Source organism: Polypterus senegalus, chromosome 13, assembly GCF_016835505.1.
Source record: "Polypterus senegalus isolate Bchr_013 chromosome 13, ASM1683550v1, whole genome shotgun sequence".
Classification (NCBI taxonomy): Eukaryota; Metazoa; Chordata; class Cladistia; order Polypteriformes; family Polypteridae; genus Polypterus; species Polypterus senegalus.
Window position 1 is genome coordinate 157,043,122 of NC_053166.1, and position 20,196 is coordinate 157,063,317.

Here is a 20,196-nt window from a genome sequence, read left to right on the forward strand (position 1 = left end):
CGCACCGATGCAAGCGTTTCGCGCAGACACGTCCCAGTGACGTAGCACGCAGGCAGCTGAGCCCCTTGGCAGCAACAGCGACTGGCTGCAGGAAGTGATGCAGGGAAAATTCCCATTAATATCCACTCAATAGAGAGAGAGCGAGAAAGAAAAAAACGAAGAAATCAAAGAAACGCCGAGACAACAACGACGGTTCCGTCTCGCGCGGTACCTTCTGGGGCAGGGCTACGGGACGGCGTGAGCTTTCGGCTGAGGGGCCTGGGAGATGGAATCGTCCAGGAGAAGCGAAGAAAATTAAAAGTCGGCAAACAAGAGAGAGAGTGAGAGAGAAAGAAAGAAAGAGGTGGAAACCGAAGGCGGATAAGAGCAGCGGGACCATGGGCTGCGCTTCCTAGCAGGATACCTTATCCGGAGCAGGGCGAGCAGGTGAGGCGTCGCCGAGGGGCACCGCTGAGCTTTGAACTGTTTCTTTAAAAAAAATAAATAAATAAAAAAGAAAGAGACAAAAACAGCGAGACTGGCCACCCCAACGACACCCAGATAAAAATAAGGAGGAAAATGTGCGTGTTTGAAACTGTTTGAAAGGAGCGTAGAGGCTCTTCCGTGTTATCGTCACGAATATCACAAAGCCGCTCCGGGGGTTTAAAGGTAGACCTGCACTCGTCGATCCGTCCTGTGGAGCGCCTGCGTCAGGGCGCCCCAGGGTGTGCTCGCCCCGGAGACACAGCAGTGTCTTTCCCCTCAGCATCTGGGGTTCTATGTATGTTTCTCTTTCACGACTGGCATCGTTTAACAGGTCTTAAATTGTGTCTTCTTTCCTGCACGAGACTGCAGAGTGGTGCGTCCCAAAAACGGAAAAGTCCTGGTGGGCGTGATAGTGTGATCGGAGTCCTTTTTGCATCTTCTCAAATGTGTCTGTCCAAAAAGTGCAGTTAATCGGCCTGCCGCTCGTTTCAAGGTGTCCGTTTAGTTGTAAGTTTTTACATCGATCACTTAATCGTGTGAATGGGGAAGGAATGAGAGGCGAATGCGGATTTCCTTTTTCTGCGTTGGTTTGATTTCCTCTGGCAATTATTGGTCATTGGCAACGATGTGTACATAGACGTAGTTACATATGACAAAATAAACGCGTGATTCTGTATGTGCAACTTACCCGTGGGTGTCCGGCTGTAGGCAGTTTTGGTATTAGATGGCATATTACAATTAAAGCAATGGACGTGGGTGTGTGTGTTTAAACTACTGCATGTACACGTGCGCGCATATTTGATGGCATATAGCCTTTGCGTACCTGTGTAAAGTTAGTATTTGTATGAATGTTTCTGTATAGTGTCTGTCCATTCGTTTACACGGTCTATGATATACGAGGGCTGCTCCGTGGTGCGGTGGTTAGCCCTGCTGGCTCATATATATGCCGAGTCGTGGGTTTGAACCCCACGCGTTGTTAGTTAGTTATTATTGTTTGGCAGACACCTTTCTCTAAGGCCACTTAACACCGTTTGAGAAACGACTGGTTACATTTCGTTTTTTCCAGTAGGAGTACAGGCAGGTGCATAGTCCCGCCGTGTCAGTAGCAGGATTTCAACCCACAACCTCAGGGTTTGAAATGCAAAGTATTAAACACTTCGCCCCCACACTGCCCTGTGGGTTTTGCACCTCCTTCCAGTGTGGGGTTTGCTGCCACATTCCCAGAGATGTGCAGCTTGTGGTAATGATTGACTCTAAATAACAATATCTTTTTACCGTATAGAGCCCAAAATCACACAGTGAGTGCCTCAATAGGGCTTTTAACAGGCTCTGTTTAATTGACAGCCCCACCGGCTTTGACATTCAAAGAAGATTAAAAAAAAAAAAAGGGTAAGATCTTTGGGAAGGGCACATCAAAAAAAGACTCCCTTCCAGGTAGGTTCAAAAAATTGTGTTAATGCAAGGCAGAAAGCAAAGTAGTCTTGTTCTCAGAGCTAAATGGCTGTTTTAGCTTTTGGTCTCATGTTAAGAAACGGAGTCTGCCGCTTAGACGTTGTGTAGTTTTAGTTGGACGTCTGGTTTGGGGTCTGCAGATCCTTCATTAGAGGACTCATGTTGGTTTTGGCGATCACACTGGTCTTTGGCACACTCTCTCCCAAGGCTGGCATCCTGCAAAAAGTCCTCAGGGTGAAGATTCCAGGATTGCTTGAGAGAATCGAGACAGAGTGATTTAGCAACATGGGAGCTGACTGTTCATTCCATACTATTGTTATGGAGTTAATGTGTGTGTGTGTGTGTGTGCGTGTGTGCTCCATGTGCCCAGTGTTACCCGGGTAGATGCTGCCCAACCCCTCCTGGGATACTGAACTGGATTACATTTGTTTCAGACTGTGTGTATGTATGTATGTTAGGTTAAAGCAGTTCTAGACTTGTAGGTAGGTGTGTATGCAAATATTTGCGTATATTAATAGATAACAATATTGCAGCTACCTATATATATATATATATATATATATATATATATATATATATATATATATATATATATATATATATATATATATATATATATATATATGTAGGAATTTGTACTGCTTGAAAAGGTACAAGTTGAGCATATGTAATGTATGTGTGAAGTATATATATAATGTTTATAAATTCCTTTAATTTTCCAAGCCCATTTTTTCCAATATGGGATTGCATTGAGCCAATACTTTTTCCAGTAGCATTAGATATAAGACAAGAAGGAGGACTTTTGTTTCTCAGGGCCCAAAGAATTGTCTGCAACTTAACATCAGCAAAACCAAGAAACTGGTCATTTGACTTTTATCACACACATTTAAAAAAAAAAAACCTTCTGCATCCGGTCACTATTCAGGGAGTTGACATAGAGTTGGTGGCAGGGGGGTCCACATCAGTGACCGGTCGGACTGCCCGCGTAACACAGAGGAACTGTGTAGGAAAGGGCAGAGTGGACTCTTAATTTTTATTTTTTATTTCTTTCATAGACTGTGCTCCTTTAATGTGGGGTAGTGACATCCTTAACATGTTCTCCACCTCTGTGACAGCCAGTGCCAGTTTTCAATGTCGTGGTGTGCTGGGTCGGTGACATTACTTTAAGTGAGGCCCACCGAATCAACAACTTAATTAAAATGTAGGCTCAGTTATAGGCTGCACTCTGGACCCGCCGGAGATAGTTTTGTGTTCATTGTCTCCTCCAGTGCTGAGTGCCATTATGAACAATCCTCTCTGTGACCCACTAGCACTGAGGACTTCAGCCAAAGGGTGACATAAACTGCTGCTTGTGCTCATTTATACCTACAGCAATACGCTTTCATAACGCCTCACTGTGACTGTGGATTGCACTTTTTATCCAAGTCAGAAGTTTTATTTTTTAGTAATTCTGATGTGTATTTGAAGAGGATTGTTGTTTTTTGTTACAATACGTGTTTATTGATTAAGCTTCTGTAAAAAGTGTCATTTTCCCCCTGTGGAACAAATAAAGTGCGATCTGTCCATATATAGATGTTTGTGTACAGACACACAAACAGTACATACGAGGTCTGTTCGAAAAACGTCCAGCCGTTGTTAATATAATGAGAACGGTTTGCGCAGCATCGATGTAACCTGGCAGCCAAGGAGAGTGGCCTGGAATGCGCATGCGTGAACGATGACAACTTCACTGGACTAGTAGGGGGATTGGCGCTAGATGCTGTTGAGTAAGCAGGTGTACTTAGTGGCCATCGCATTTAAAATGACTGAGTGATCAGAGCAATGAATCCGCATCACATTTTGCATTAAGCTTGAGCATTCGTCCGCTGAAACTATTTGGGTCATTCAGAATGCTTTCAGGGACAATACAATGAGTGCAACGCGAATAAAAGTGTGGCACAAACACTTCAAAGATGGCCGAGAAAGTGATCCACGTTCAGAAAGGCCTGCAACAGGCAGAGCACCTGAGAATGTTGGACGTGTATGGGCTGCGATCAACAGAGATTGGCGACTGACAGTGCAAGTCTGTCCTTAGCATCACCTCACCCAGGTGGCTCGGGATGGGATGGTGTTCGGCTTCTGGCTTTTCCCAAAGCGAAAGGGGACAGATTTTACATGCATGCCCTTTCTTCTGCTGATTGGGAGATTTTAATTGTCTGCCAAACAAAGTATTCGTTTCCCACCAACTACTGTATGTGGCTGGTTTAATCCGCCCAATCACAAGTGAATTTCAGTCTACTTTTTAATGTGGTTAACTGCTTATCCAAGCATGAGAGAGATAAAGAGGCTTTGAGGCTGAATCAGTTGCTAGGATTGACCTGATTGACTTGTGTAAGGTGTTCTATGCGATCTACGTACGTATGTGTGGAGATTGCCTAATTACCCATAATGCACAGTATTTTCCTATTGTTAGATTGGTCCCGTGCTGGACCGCTGAATCGCTCCTGGGTTGGCTTGGTACCGCACCGAGACCACAGTTTGCCCAAGGGTCTTTTTCCGGTTGTTATGGTCCACACAAGAGTGTGATTGATATTTTCAGATCTGCTGATAGCTCTCCACAAAAAAGAAGAACCCACAATTGTCTCTGAAATAACTTGAAACTGACAAAAGTTGTTGACACCCATCGTCGTTTATTTCATGTTTAACAAAAATCGGACTTTGCTGTTGAGTTTGGATTCTACAAAATATTTCAAATTGCAACACAAATGAAAATGGCAGGGACAAAAATAATCGGACACTTCACCTCATATTTTGTGGCACAACCTTTACAGGCAGCTCCTACAAACGAGTGATTCCTGGATCTCTCCATAGGACTTCTGCACCTGTCCACAGATCGTTTAGCTCACTCGTCCTGAGCAAACTGCTCCAGCTGGGCCAGGTTTCAAGGGGGTCTTCTCCAGATTTCACGTTTCAGTTCTTTCCATAGATGTTCCAGAAGGCCACTTCAGAATAGTCTACTCTTGTGCTCTTAGCCATTCTTGGGTGCTTATTGCTATGTGTTTTGGCTCCTTAACCTGGTGGAGGGTCCTTGAGCTTTCTGACACTGGGCAGGACGTTTCGTTCCAGAATGTTCTCTGCACAGAATCGAGGATGCCAAACACAGCAAAGCAGCCCCAAAACATAAGCGAGCCGCCTCCATGTTTGACAGCAGCTATGGTGTTCTTTACTTTGAAAGCTTCATTTTTTTTTTTCTTCTGTGGACATAAAGCTGCTGTGACTTGCCAATAAGCTACAGTTGTGTCCCATCCATCCAAAGGACATCCTCTCAGAAGACATTGTGACTTTTCAATCAGCATTTTAGCAAATGCCAGTTTGGCTTTTGTCTGCTTTCAACGGTGGGATGCTTCCATTGAGCCCACTGTTACTCAAAAAGCAATGGACGGTGCGATCAGAAATTGATGGACCTTGAACATGGAGTTCAGTTTGCATCTCTTTGGAAGTTGTCCTTGGCTTTTTGTTTGCCACTCTCACTATCCTTCTGCCCATTCTGGGGTTGATTGTGTTCTTGCGGACGTGTCCAGGGAGGTTGGCTGCAGTCCCGTGAACTGTAAACTTCTTAATATTTGCAACTGTTGTCACAGAAACATCAAGCTGCTTTGAGGTGGTCTGCTAGCGTTTGCCTTTCACATGCTTGTCGATTATTTTCTTTCTGATCCCCCTCAGACGACTCTCATTTGCTTTTTCTGGTCCGTTTTCAGTGTGGGACACACGATGAGACCAAACAGCAGCGTGACGACTTCTCTCCAGTTAAATCGGCTGAGTGCGCGATTGGAAACGTGTGTGATACGAATTCAAGAAAATGGGAGATTTTGAAAAATCACTCAAATCAAATTCTTTAGTGTTATCAACAAACGTGTCCGGGCCGTATTTGTAGGATAAGTAATACTTGACCTTTTGTTACACTTGCTTTGTTTTACGCAGTGACATATAACCTGTGTGTCTGTGCTAGACCATCAATTATGTTGTCTGTTAGGTTTTTCTCTGAATTTACTATCTTATTCTTCTTTATTTATCTGGTTTAGTACAATGGTATATACTTTATACCCTACCATTTGTTCTTAAACTCTGTAAAGCGTCTTGAGCATGGGAAAGGTGCTATATAAATAAAATGTATTATTATTATTATCATTATCTCTTATATATATTTCTCTTCTGGTTCGTCCTGCTTCCTCTTCAAAACCAGTCCACCCCGCACGCAGCCCACATGACATTTCTCAATTCCTATTGGTTCGTCCTGGTTCCTCTTCAAAACTGGTTGCCCCCACACGGCATTTCTTGATTCCTTTTCCTCCTCTTCCAAACCCTTCCCCACGCTGCCTGTGGCCTCCCTTACACCCCTCACGCCGCTTTTCTCGATTCCTATTCCTCCTTCGAACTACCGTGTTCCCTGCTTCTCTCTCATGACCCCATTGGTGTCACGTCACCACCCTATATCTAGCCTGACCATGTAACCTTTCACTTCGGCCATGTGTGCACCTGGGAGTCTTTTCCATAACCTGCTACAGGAAGGTACTCTCTCGACCATTAGCATTGGTTACGCTCTTTGCTATTGGTTACGCTCTTTGCTATTGGTTACGCTCTTTGCTATTGGTTTCGCTCCTTGCTATTTCTGTTATACTATGACAGTTGTTTCCTAAACCTATGACAGTATCTTCTCTGTCGACGGGTTTTTGTATAATGTCATCTCTATTTCGGGATCCAGCAACTGCCTGTTCCTATCAGTGAGTTATTTCTTGACACAAACGGTTGACGAAGGCAATGCACTCTCACTACGACATAGGGCAGTAGATTGTGTTGCATCACATTGGGACAGATTTGGAGACGTTCTTCCTGTTGTTCCTTCCAACGCAAGTCAAGTTATCACAACAAGTCATGAGTACTATCAATACACAGCAGCATCTCGAGTTTATGGTGATGAAAGCTGAAATTCAAGCTCTTTCCGGGATTCTCCATGCTACTATTATCATTTACTTCAAACACGACCCCAACATCCCGCCTTGCATTACGTTTGCAAAGATTTGCGTTAGTCTACATCATCTTCAGCCATGGTCAGTTGTACGCGGCTTTTTCTAGGGTTAGATCTTTCGACTCATTATCTGTCGTCTCCAGCAAAACACCTGTTCACAACTGCGTCTTTCAAGAAGTATTTCTTTCTTCTTGATTTCTGAATTCCTTTCTCACCGTTTTCCATTCCTATTCTTACACCGCCATATGCTACGGCGGGCGTCGGCTAATTGTTGTTGTTATTATTATTATTATACTAATATTAAAGGGATGCAGGTCTTCAGGGGGCAACTGCTTTTCATTTCATCACTTTTCAGGAGGCACACAGCACTTTTCCAATGAGCTTTAATGGTACCAACAACCTTAAACATAGTTATCTACAAAGGCAGTCATTCCAGAGTTTGAAGAATAAACACTCCAAACACACTAAGTGTAAGAACGCCTCAAATCAGTGCCATACCAGTGGGTGCCCAGTGACTTACAGGTGCCTACTAGGCCAACCGATTCATGGATTAGCCCACTCTCATGCAGTTAACACACACTTGAGCATTGTTGATAAGCGATGCCCTGTTACCGCACTTAGGGACCTCCCTACCTTTTAACTTGAGTTAGCCACACGGGTGACCCCCTAGACCCTGGAGGCTGATACCCCTATAAACAACATGTAACTCCTTCCCGTGCTGCCTTCTATTGCAAGTGGCCCTGCTCAGCCACTAGCCCAGTGAGAAAGGAGGGACCACCTGCCCACATCAGGTGCTCAGTATTACTGCAGTTACACAAGATGGGTGACCAAAGTATTGAATTTAAAGGCAAAGCAATATTGAGTAGCCAAAAAAAAAAATGAACAATAGAAGCAAAGTCTAAATACAACACTCTAAATACACCCATGTTTTAAAGTCAGAAAGCTTACGAAATACTCGATGTAAAGATAAGGAAGGTGAAGAAGCATCAGTGAGAGAGGAGGTCTGAGTCAAGCCGACTCATGGACAGTATCGCTCCGGTCCAGCTGGGTAGAGTCTCTCCTCACCTTTGGGTGGTCTGTCCTTCGCCGTGTTTCACATGGTGCACTGGACCCCGTGTTGTTACACAGTGCTAATTGGCTAACTACTGATAGCCTTGCTGAAGAGCTTTGAGCTCGAAAGTACTCCATATCTTGTCGGGAGTGGTTATCTATACTGTTTCCATTTCCCTTGGGGTAGATCCTCCATTATAGGGCAGTCAATCTAACCGAAGGTTAATGTGAGTTAGAACATTAGGAAAAAAAAAGACTTGGATAAGATGCATAGAATTGTAAAGCAAACAATGATGGCGATTCCCACTGTCATTGCTGTACGTATGAAACCTCTTGTTCAAGTTCATAAGCAGCTCATCGCTGGACATCCTGTAGACAATGCCCGATTGTGGCTTACTTTTCAATCTAGTGCCTGTCATCCCAAGATGGAGAATATACACGCCATAACACCGATATATCCACGCGTACAGTCAGGCTGGGCTCCTGCAACCTGTGATGAGCTAATCAAGTGACTGACTATCTCTAGTACCCTCTCTTCTATTTTTAGGACCCATTTATTTTTAGGGTGGCAGTGTTCTGGAGCATACTGTGAATCCCCACTGGGACTTGGCCTGCATGTTTCTAATCGTTTGAAGGTCTGACCTGCGGAGGCCCTTTGCATTGCTGCATCCACTATGGCAGGGGAGTCAAACTCCGGTCCTGGAGGGCCGCAGTGGCTGCAGGCTTTCATTCTAACCATCTTCTTAATTGGTGACCAGTTTTTGCTGCTAATTACTTCTTTTCATTAAAGAGGTGTACCTGTGAGAATTAAAAGATTTGTTGTTTGGTGAAAGTGAAATCACGGCAGAGAAAATTTCCAACCCCGCAAGACAAGACTTTATGCAAAGAGATTTGGGAAAGTCTTGCCCACATCTAAAACATTTACAACCACGCACACGGTTCAATCATTTCTCATTTGTGTGAATGTCAGACACAGTTCGTGTAGAGAGAAAGAAATGAGATTCACTCACGGGCAGTTATACACAGTGACAATGCAATGTAATTCCAAACATCTATCCACTTTCTAACCCGCTGAATCCGAATACAGGGTCACGGGGGCTGCTGGAGCCAATCCCAGCCAACACAGGGCATAAGGCAGGAACCAATCCTGGGCAGGGTGCCAACACACACAAACACACCAAGCACACACTAGGGCCAATTTAGAATCGCCAATCCACCTAACCTGCACGTCTTTGGATTGTGGGAGGAAACCCACGCAGACACGGGGAGAATATGCAAACGCCACGCAGGGAGGACCCGGGAAGCGAACCCTTAAGGGTCTCCTAACTGCGAGGCAGCAGCGCTACCACTGCGCCACCGTGCCGCCCTAATTCCAAACACGGAATTAAAATTCAATGCGGTATTGATGAAAAGGTAAAAACGAAAAGAGATTGAATATATGGACAAAGGTGATATGACAGAAATATATAGATATTGTTTGGCTTTAAACTTTTTTTTTTCCTGAGGGCACCTATTGGTTTACTCTTTTATCATATGGGTGTCATTTCCTACACAAGATATGGTCTGAAAATGGTCTCCAAAATAGGGCTCTTTCGTCTAGAAGGTCAAAAATGGGGAGGACACCAAAATGTTTGAGGTCTTGCATGACTAGACATGAAGATGAGTTGAACGGCATCTCATATGTTGGGGTTAAGAAGGTGCAAGACCAAAAAAAAAAAATGGAATTGATATCAAAGTGTCTATAAGAACTTGTTCTGAACACCGTATTGTGTTGGTATAAACGCACCCAGACAGGCTTGTGGTGTCTGAGATGGTGTTCATACTGCACAGCAGTATTGGTAAAAATAAATTTATTTTTTTTTTGTACCATTGTTAATTGCTGGATGTCGAGGATTTTAGGTCATATTTGTTAAACGTAAAAATTTCTGAAAGAAGTATCCAGTGGCGAGTGAAAATCTGTGGTGATGCATTATGAAATTAATGCTTTGCCCAGGAAGGAGACCACTCTGCCTGTCACTCCTCACCTCAAATGGTTGCTGTAGGGTGGCACAGTGGTGCCGCTTCGCGTTTGAGTTTGCGGCCCCAAAGAATCCCATCTTTCCATTACTGTCCAGTCTTGCACTAAACTGGATCTAAAAATGAGATTAATTGGGGGTTCAGGAAATGGATGGCTAGATAACACTAAAAGTGGCTTTTTGGCTCCTTTTCTCAGTTTCCCCCACAGTCTGACCTTCCCACTGACTCTTAACCGCTAAACAAGTCGACTTCCCTCCATGAAAATTGAAAGGGTTAAGCTGTCTGCTGGATGGCCGAGGGGCTGTTTGCCTAGTAAACAGGCTGAGGGCAGGCGGCATGTTGCATAGCAGCGACATAGCTGCTTTCCTTCAGGGCCCACAGGCCCGTATTTACCGAACGAGCAGAGCTTCCTGGTTTCAGGTGAGGAGGAGGAGGAGGAGGAAGCTGACGGGCAGTTGGTCGGTCCATCTGTTTGTGGATTCTGGCTCTACAAGCGCATGGTGATATAGCCTCCAGTCACATCCATCTCTTCTCTCGTGTGACTTTGCCTCTGCGTGTCTTAACTTGTCCCGGTGAAGCGTGGGAAATGCACAGGCCTCCTGGGCTCACGTCTCCAGGCAGCGTAGCAGGAGGCAGGCCTCCCACCCGTGATGCAGAGCACGTCGGCCAAACCATCAAGTTAGAAAACAACGCGGCTGCCTGCCTGCTGACCAACCTCATGGGGTGTGCAGTAAACTTTATAGGCCCATTGTTGTCACGTGTATGGAGTTCAGTGACAGTGCCGATTGACGTGCAATGTGTCACCGTGATTAGTGAGCAGGACAAGCTTGCGTCTTCCTTAATGGAAAAATCTCTGAGCCCCCTTTGTGTGTTTGTGACCACTTTCACCTCCATAGTCAATCCCTAACACCTGATTTCTTTGCACCAGTTCAACTCGGCCTGTAGCGTGCCAGCTGTTCTTCCCCATGTGCCATCTAAATACATCTCAGTGCGTTTGGTGGAGGCACAATTTTTTTTCATCCCATGGTGGTGGTTTTTGCCTGCTTGACCTTCCTTATGACAAATGTCCGCTTGATTCTGCACTAACAGCGTGTACTGTCGAGGAGAATGAGACAGAGGAGAGGAGTCAGTAGGGGGGGACGTTGAGAACTGTCTGCAGCTCATTAGCAAAACCAAGGAACTAAGGTTATTGACTTTGACGGCACCGAAGAGCCTCTGTGTCTAGTCAGGGACTGGATGTGGATGTGAGGTGATGCACTGCTGTAAATACTTGGGTGGGTGGCGGGGGGTCTATATCAATGGACATGCTGGACCAGTCTAATAACACAGAGGAACCATTTAAGAAAGGGCAGAGCAGGCTTTGTTCTCAGGAGACTGCGCTCCTTTATCGTGTCGGATCGATACTAAACTTTGACTTTAGTGTCAATGCCACCTTTCATACCTCAGTACTGGGGCACCGAACAACCCAATCGCCCCCTCCCCATTTCTCTCCATCGTCCCTGGTGCACTGCATGATTTCGTGCCTTCCCAGAGATCAGCACATTTGTGTACCTCATTGCCTTGAATTCAGTTTCCCTTTGAATTCGCCAGTTCATTGAATCACGGGGGGGTTGGGGGGGCGTGATTTGTTTGGTGGGGTGTGTTACGCCGTGGATTTTCCGCCTCATGCGTCAATGAGTTGGTTGAGGAGCTTGGAGTGAGTAGTAGGTCCCCCATGGATTTTCTAGCACATTGGAGACCTGAAGACTGAAGAGCTCAGCCCAAGGTCACTGAACACCACCGACAGGGCTTTTATTTGTAAACAAAAAGGCTGCGTTACACGTATGTTGCGTTTGGATCAGATTTGAGGTACTGTGAAGATATACAAAGGCCCAAGAGCCCTCACACTACATGTTTTGTTTATTTGGTGAAACATTAAGTGTTCTATACTGCCTAACATTGTGCTGGACGGTTTAAAATTACAAAACGCGGAATTCCCAAAATTGAAAAATATCGACTGCAGGTTAATAAACAAGCTCTACATTTCCACAAAAAAGTTATGTAGGTCCCGCAAAGGAAACCGTGCTTAATTTGATTTCATTTTAAAGAAAGTGCCACATTTTTCTGCATGTTTTCATCAAATGCAGTCTTCCTAATTTGTTCTTCGCTTTGAGTGTCAATGGCTAATCATCGTCCTCGTAACAGCCATGAATTATCGGCTCCCAATCATGCAGTTGTGTTGCTCTTGCCAGTTGTCTTTAGGTCCGTTCACAAGACCTGCACCAATTATGTGTGACATAATAAATATGGTGAAGGGAGTAGATAAGTAAACTTTTTACGCGATCATTTGATTGAACTAGCCAACCCACGGCATACCATACACCGCATAATCAGGCCGGTTTTTTAATAATTTTTAAGTACAGGGAGAAAATTAACATTTGAAAAATCGGTAATGTAATAAATCAGCAAGAAAAGCAACATTGTAACAATGCACGGAACGAACCAACACACAATCGTCCGTGCGGCACTCGGGTGCGAAGGGTGGAACGGGAGGAGAGGAGAAGGACGTCCACTCCACTCCCTCCGTCATGCTAGTCTTCTGTTTTCTCGTTCGGTATACACTGCCTGCTCATGTGCCCACCTCCAACTCGTCACTCGAGGAGTCGTCGTCTTTGCACAGTCCAGATGCACCTGTGACTCACGTAGACTTTTCATTGCTCTGTGCGGTTCTGGCTGCCTTTCTATATATAATCCACCAAGACACCTGACCACGGTGGTAGCGAGGTGGGAGGGCGGTTTGTACAAAGTGCAGGAGCATCTAAGAAGACGCATGTTTGTCGCGGATGCGAATTGCTGTATGTAGCGTGTAAAACGGTTTGCTATGGTGCACGTGGTTGTGCGTCGTAACCGAAAACTCGTTTTTTAAAGACTGCTCACTTCATTGTGTTTTAACCTCAGTTGTAAAGGAATATTTTAAGGATCCCATGGGATACCCCTCGCAAACCGTTTTACAAGCTGCATATGGCGATTCACCTCTGCCTCTATGAACAGTCAACGTGGGTTGGAGCTGCATGTGACCTCTACGACAGACGAATATAAATGACGCCGGTTTTTCTGTCGCCATGTCCGAGTTGGTGGGCATGGCTCTGAGAGTTGTCGTATTCAATGGTCTTGGAGTTGGTGGGCGTGGCTCCTTCCTGCGTGCACCATAGGTGCCTCACTTGTCGGCGGCTTAGTGAATCCATGCCCCTTCCGGCGTGCTTTCCATGGTTGTCTTGCCTTAGTGAATTATATATATAGATATTGCAGTAATTGTAATAAGCTTGAAAAATTTTAATTCGGCAAATACTTCAAGTAAGCTAATTTGCTTTTTTAATGCACATGTAGACAAGCGGCAATGCCTCTAAAGCACTGGCGTTAAAGCAATACTCTGCCAAAAATGTTTTTTTAAATAGTATATTCAAAAATAAATTATCCAAAATACACAAGTTTGACATGCTGTGAGCATATGCCAGGACACCTGACATTAGGCGACGCAACCTTGTTTTACGGATTCTTTTATGATTTGCTGTTATTTCGATTAGTGTCTCCAGCAAAGCCTATTGTCTGAATTTTTTTTAATCTCCTTTCTCCACGTAAAACATGAGATGAAACATTTTTCTCGGTCATCACCACAAAAAACTTTGCTGTAAGAGATAAAATCTCTCTCTTACATTAAGAAAGTTTTCCATTGTGTCTGCGTTAGTCAGCCGTGACCTCTCCCCTCCACACCGCTCGGCCAATCATTTCTCCTACTGTGCACATCCTCTCTCCGTCCCACCACGTGACACACTCAGTACTGCTAACGCAGTCGGTTATAATGGCAAGGCAGAAAAGCAAATTATCAATTCAAGGACATCAAATTTCAGATCGCAATAGAAAAAGAGCGGCGAGAGCTGATGAAGAACATCGAAACAAGAAAATTAATAAAAAGGTCTGCATCTAATAAAAATCAAGAACAAAAAAAATCATCCAATAAATGAGAGAGAGAAACAATATGCAAACAGAAATGCAAAGAAGCAACGTTTATACAATGTAAATTGGAGGATAAAGTAATTCATAATATTGTTTCTGATGAGACGTTAATTTTAATTACGTTTTTATTACGTTTTAGTTTTTTACTTCTACTTTTACTCTTACTTTTTACTATGTTTTATTATTCATTGGTATTTAAAATAGACAGTTGCAGTGAAATACTCAAGTAACTAATTTTCTATCCGTAATAACTGAGGACCAAACCGTCTTCCTCCCTCACCCCACATACTCCTCTATATACCAACCCTCTAAATACAATCACTTTCTCTAATGGAGGAGCGCCCCAACGGCCTTCAAGTGGCTCAGCCGTGAGACAGCGCCCGCCCCCAGGGGCTGGTTAGCGAAGCGAGCAGGGGGCGCTGCCCCCTAGTAATGATCATTTTTGGATCTGTCACCAACTGTTCTTGTTTGTAGTGACAGCCAAGAAAAATGTTTAACCTCATGTTTTCATGGAGAACAGAAATCAACAAAGTTCCTGGTACAATGGTCTTCAAAAAGGCCTAATGCTTTATATTATACTAGAAAAGGCGCACTGCACGATAACGTGCAATGAATACACTTGACTTGCGCACTCCTAGTTTTCCTCCTTTTTCTTTTTGCGTTTAGCAGTCATTTGCTCAGAGGTTGATGTGCTTGATGCTTCCTGAGCAGCTGCTCTTTTCTCCACCCTAGCGGTCCGCTTTTTCTCTTCTTTCGTCTTCATGTTTTTTCATTAAAACTGATTAAGTTAGAGTTTGTGTTACAATTTCTTAGTACGTTTTCTTTAATTTTTCACTTACGCTGTCTGCCACAAGAATGATTTAAGATATGAAGAGGTCGGGGAAGTGATGGCGAAGATGGTAGGGATGAGAACGGCGCCTATACACATGTGCCGCACGGCTGCCCGCTGCCGAGAGTTGCTTCTACAATAAAATGAAAAAAGGAATAACCTTGGAGGTCAATCATCACCCTTAAAGCGGATAGTAGACATCACATAGTATATGTGTACCAAATTTCAGGTCAAATGGTCTGCGAGTTACAGATGATTTAAAATCCTGGACAGACAAACGGACAGCCATGGTAGCGTATTATATATAAAGATGAAATTATCCATGGGGAAAGTCCAATTATTCGTATCGCATAATTTACTTGTTAGTTGTTCAAGCATATGCTCACAGCAAGCAAACAAATGCATTTTGACCAAAATATTTTTAAGTGAACCACCTCCAGAAAATGCTCTTGTGAATGGCTGGGGAGGGGGCTGAAATGGAGTCGAGCTTTTGAAAGGAAGACCTGCCTCTCCCATCATTTGTTGGTCATTAAGCCGCAACGCCATTTTTCTCATTTTTTCAAAGCAGTTTATTAAAATGCATCGTTGAACTGACCTTCTGCTTTCACCTGATCAAGCTTCTTTCCTAATTTAAAATTTTTGCCGGCCAAACTGATAGGCCGTGAAGGGCCGTGTCCAATGAATGAGCCGTTACTGGTCAGGACTGACCAATGAATGACAAGGGAGGCCGGTCTTCAATTCCATAGCTTAGTCCCATGTGAGCACAGTCACCAGCTGTTCACAAAGGAGATTTTCCAGATGTGGATTATTTAACAATATTTTTGTTAATTGTTTGTTTATTATATATTTTACTAGCCGTCCCCCGTAGCTCCAGCTGCATAGAAGTGAAACAGGACAGTGAGGAGGGCCCTGCCCGGCTCCTCTACTCCTGATGCCGCGCTTACCCCTCCCCTTGACCCGCAGTCTCTGTCTCGGATTAGTGCGAATATATCACTCCTACAAGCGAACTATGACTATGAGAGAAGACGCAAAATCAACTGGAATGTTCAAGCAAATTGTAGAAAAAAAGCCTGATCAAATACATTAAGTAGTTCTCTCATTCATTAGCTAAGCAGAGGTAAGGAACAAACCTTGAAGCTGGCACGTAAATGAGGACGTCCTCGGCCTGCTGGGTGTCTCTCGGATTCACGCAAATAAATCGGTGCCACGAGCAAACTATGATACATAGTGAAATGAGAGAAGGCGCAAAATCAACCAGAATGTTCAAGGAAATTCTAGAAAAAAACCCGATCTAAATCCGTTAAGTAGTTCTATCATGCGCTAGCTAAGCAGAAGCAAGATACGCACCCTGAGGCTGGCGCATAAGTGAGGAGGGTCCCGCCCCCCACCCCTTGGCCCACTGCATCTCTCTCGGATTTGCACAAGTGAATCGCTGCCACAAACGAACTACGATACACAGCAGACCCGCAGTCTCTGTCTCGGATTAGTGCGAATATATCACTCCTACAAACAAACTATGACTATGAGAGAAGTCGCAAAATCAACTGGATTGTTCAAGCAAATTCTAGAAAAAAACCCGATCTAAATGCGTTAAGTAGTTCTCTCATTCGCTTGCAAAGCAGAGGTAAGGAACACACCCAGAAGCTGGCACGTGAGTGAGGAGGTCCTCGGCCCGCTGCGTGTCTCTCGGATTCACACAAATAAATTGGTACCGCAAGCAAGCTATGATACATAGCGAAATGAGAGAAGTCGCAAAATCAACTGGATTGTTCAAGCAAATTCTAGAAAAAAACCCGATCTAAATCCGTTAAGTAGTTCTCTCGTGAAAAGCAGACAGACAGACAGACATTGGATTTTATACAGTATATATATAGAGATATAAAGGTTTGTTTATATTTTTTTTTTTATATTTCATTTTATGTATTTATTGTTCTTTGACTGTTTTTCCTATTGTAAAGCACTTTAAGCTACATATATTGTATGAAAATGTGCTAGAGAAAGAAATGATGTTACAGGAGATATCGTGATACCAGAATTTTTATATTCAATTCCAACCCCAGTGAAATTTTACGATGCTTGATACTTATTCAATACCACGACAAACAAATATCCCATTCAACGTCTTTTTATTAAAGGCACCTCCATTATTCAAGGGAGCAATATTGTTTCTTTTTCTATAATGGAATATCAAATATTGAAATACTAACAATAACAATGGCTTTAAAATACTGGCATATCCATCAAGTAGTTACCCAACTGTCATTTAAGGTAACCAGTATTGGCATTCATAAATATCCAAATATTCAGTCAAAGTAAAAAGTATGTGAACCCTTTGGAATGATCTGGTTTACTGCATGAATTGGTCATAAAAAGTGATCTGCTCTTCATCGAAGTCACAGGTCCTGATATACACAATGAGCTTCAGCCAATGACACACAAAACATTCTGCTCTTTCAGGTCTTTATTTTACAAACGCATTCAACGTTCACAGTGGTAGTGGAAAAAGTAAGTGAACCTTGGGATTTAATAACTGGTTGGCCCTCCTTTGGCAGCAATGACCTCAACCAGGCGCTTCCTGTAACTGCAGATCAGACCTGCACATCGTGTTGGGGGAATTTGAATCCATTCTTCCCTGCAGAACTGCCTTAACTCTTCCGTGTTCTTCGGTTGTCTTCTGTGTACGGCTCAATAGGATTGAGATCTGGTCTCTGACTGGGCCCCTCCAAAAGGCAGAGTTTGTTCTCCTGAAGCCATTGTGCTGTGGATTTGCTGTGATGTTTAGGCTCATTGTCCTGTTGCATCACCCAGCCTCTTCTGAGCTTAAGTTGACAGACAGACACCCTCACATCATCCTGGAGAATTTGCTGATAAACTTGTGAATTCATTTTCCCCTCAATGATGGCAAGCAGTCCAGGCCCTGATGCAGCAAAGCAGGCCCACATCTTGATGTTCCCTCCACCATACTTTACTGTAGGGATGATGTTTTGATGCTGATATGCGGTGTCCTTTTTACGCCGAATGAAGTTCTGCTTGTTCCTCCCCAATAGTTCAATTTTGGTTTCATCACTCCACAAGACATTTTCCCAGTACCATTGTGGAGTGTCCAAGTGCTCTTTCACAAACTTCAGGCGTCCAGCAATGTTCTTTTTTGATAGCAGTGGCTTCCTTCTTGGTGTCCTGCCATGGACTTCTTTCTTGTTCAATATTTTGCGTATAGTTGACTCCTGAACAAAGATGTAACCAGTTCTGATGACTTCTTCAAGTCTTTTGCTGTCATTCCAGGGTTTGTCTTTACCTCATTGCTGACTTTGCGTTGTGCTGTTGGGGTCATCTTGGCAGGGCCTCCACTTCTAGGCAGAGTAGCCACAATACCAACTTGTCTCCATTTATAGACAACTTGCCTAACAGTAGACTGATGAATATCTCAGATCTTTGAGATGACTTTGTAACCGTTTCCAGCCTTCTGTAGATGAACAATTCTCCATCGTAGCTCTTCAGACAGCTCTTTTGTGCGAGACGTGATTCCCTTCTGGACATGCTTCTTGTCAAAAGCTCCAACTCAAACTTTATCATGTTTTTTTTTATTAACCAGAGTCATTCAGGGCCACACCTCTGAACTGGTTTCATTAAATGGACTCCACGTGTGCTAAATTCGGACTGCAATGAGTCATTAGTTTAGGGTTCACTTACTTTTTCCGACCTTCGGTTTCACAGTTTGAATGATTTATTCATTATGGTCAAAAATCCTCTGAAAATCTGTGTGTCTTTAGTTATAGGAGACTGTGTGTGTTCATTATGGTGACTAACATGAAAATACGACCGTGTTTTATATGGGAATTAGACATACACACGTGGACAAAATTGTTGGTACCCTTCAGTCAATGAAAGAAAAACTCAAAATGGTCACAGAAATAACTTTAATCTGACAAAAGTAATAATAAATAAAAATTCTATGAAATTTAACCAATGAAAGTCAGACATTGATTTTCAACCATGCTTCAACAGAATTATTTAAAAAAATAAACTCATGAAACAGGCCTGGACAAAAATGATGGTACCCCTAGAAAAGACTGAAAATAATGTGACCAAAGGGACATGTTAATCCAAGGTGTGTCCACTAATTAGCATCACAGGTGTCTACAATCTTGTAATCAGTCAGTGGACCTATATATAGGGCTCCAGGTAGTCACTGTGTTGTTTGGTGACATGGTGTGTACCACACTCAACATGGACCAGAGGAAGCGAAGGAAAGAGTTGTCTCAGGAGATTAGAAAGAAAATTATAGACAAGCATGTCAAAGGTAAAGGCTATAAGACCATCTCGAAGCAGCTTGATGTTCCTGTGACTACAGTTGCACATATTATTCAGAAATTTAAGATCCATGGGACTGTAGCCAACCTCCCTGGACGTGGCCGCAGGAGGAAAATTGATGACAAATCAAAGAGACGGATAATACGAATGGTAACAAAAGAGCCCAGAAAAACTTCTAAAGAGATCCAAGGTGAACTTCAAGCTCAAGGAACATCAGTGTCAGATCGCACCATCCATCGTTGTTTGAGCCAAAGTGGACTTCATGGGAGACGACCAAGGAGGACACCATTGTTGAAAACAAATCATAAAAAAGCCAGACTGGAATTTGCCAAACTACATGTGGACAAGCCACAAAGATTCTGGGAGAATGTCCTATGGACAGATGAGACAAAAATTGAACTTTTTGCCAAGGCACATCAGCTCTATGTTCACAGACGGAAAAATGAAGCATATCAAGAAAAGAACACTGTCCCTTCTGTGAAACATGGAGGAGGCTCTGTTATGTTCTGGGGCTGCTTTGCTGCATCTGGCACAGGGTGTCTTGAATCTGTGCAGGGTACAATGAAATCTCAAGACTATCAAGGGATTCTAGAGAGAAATGTGCTGGCCAGTGTCAGAAAGCTTGGTCTCAGTCGCAGGTCATGGGTCTTGCAACAGGACAATGACCCAAAACACACAGCTAAAACACCCAAGAATGGCTAAGAGGAAAACATTGGACTATTCTAAAGTGGCCTTCTATGAGCCCTGACCTCAATCCTATTGAGCATCTTTGGAAAGAGCTGAAACATGCCGTCTGGAAAAGGCACCCTTCAAACCTGAGACAACTGGAGCAGTTTGCTCATGAGGAGTGGGCCAAAATACCTGCTGAGAAGTGCAGAAGTCTCATTGACAGTTACAGGAATCGTTTGATTGCAGTGATTGCCTCAAAAGGTTGTGCAACAAAATATTAAGTTAGGGGTACCATCATTTTTGTCCAGGCCTGTTTCATGAGTTTATTTTTTTAAATAATTCTGTTGAAGCATGGTTGAAAATCAATGTCTGACTTTCATTGGTTAAATTTCATAGAATTTTTATT

General features: G+C 43.5%; 1 protein-coding gene across 1 annotated transcript in view; it reads left to right on the top strand.

The window, feature by feature from the left end:
* Window positions 1-19: 19 nt before the first annotated feature.
* dcun1d3 (defective in cullin neddylation 1 domain containing 3) overlaps window positions 20-20,196 on the top strand; it is a 65,243-nt gene continuing 45,066 nt past the window's right edge. The window contains exon 1 of the mRNA XM_039774473.1: window positions 20-426. The gene's annotated coding sequence lies outside the window, so the exon portion shown is untranslated. The remainder of the gene's footprint in view (window positions 427-20,196) is intronic.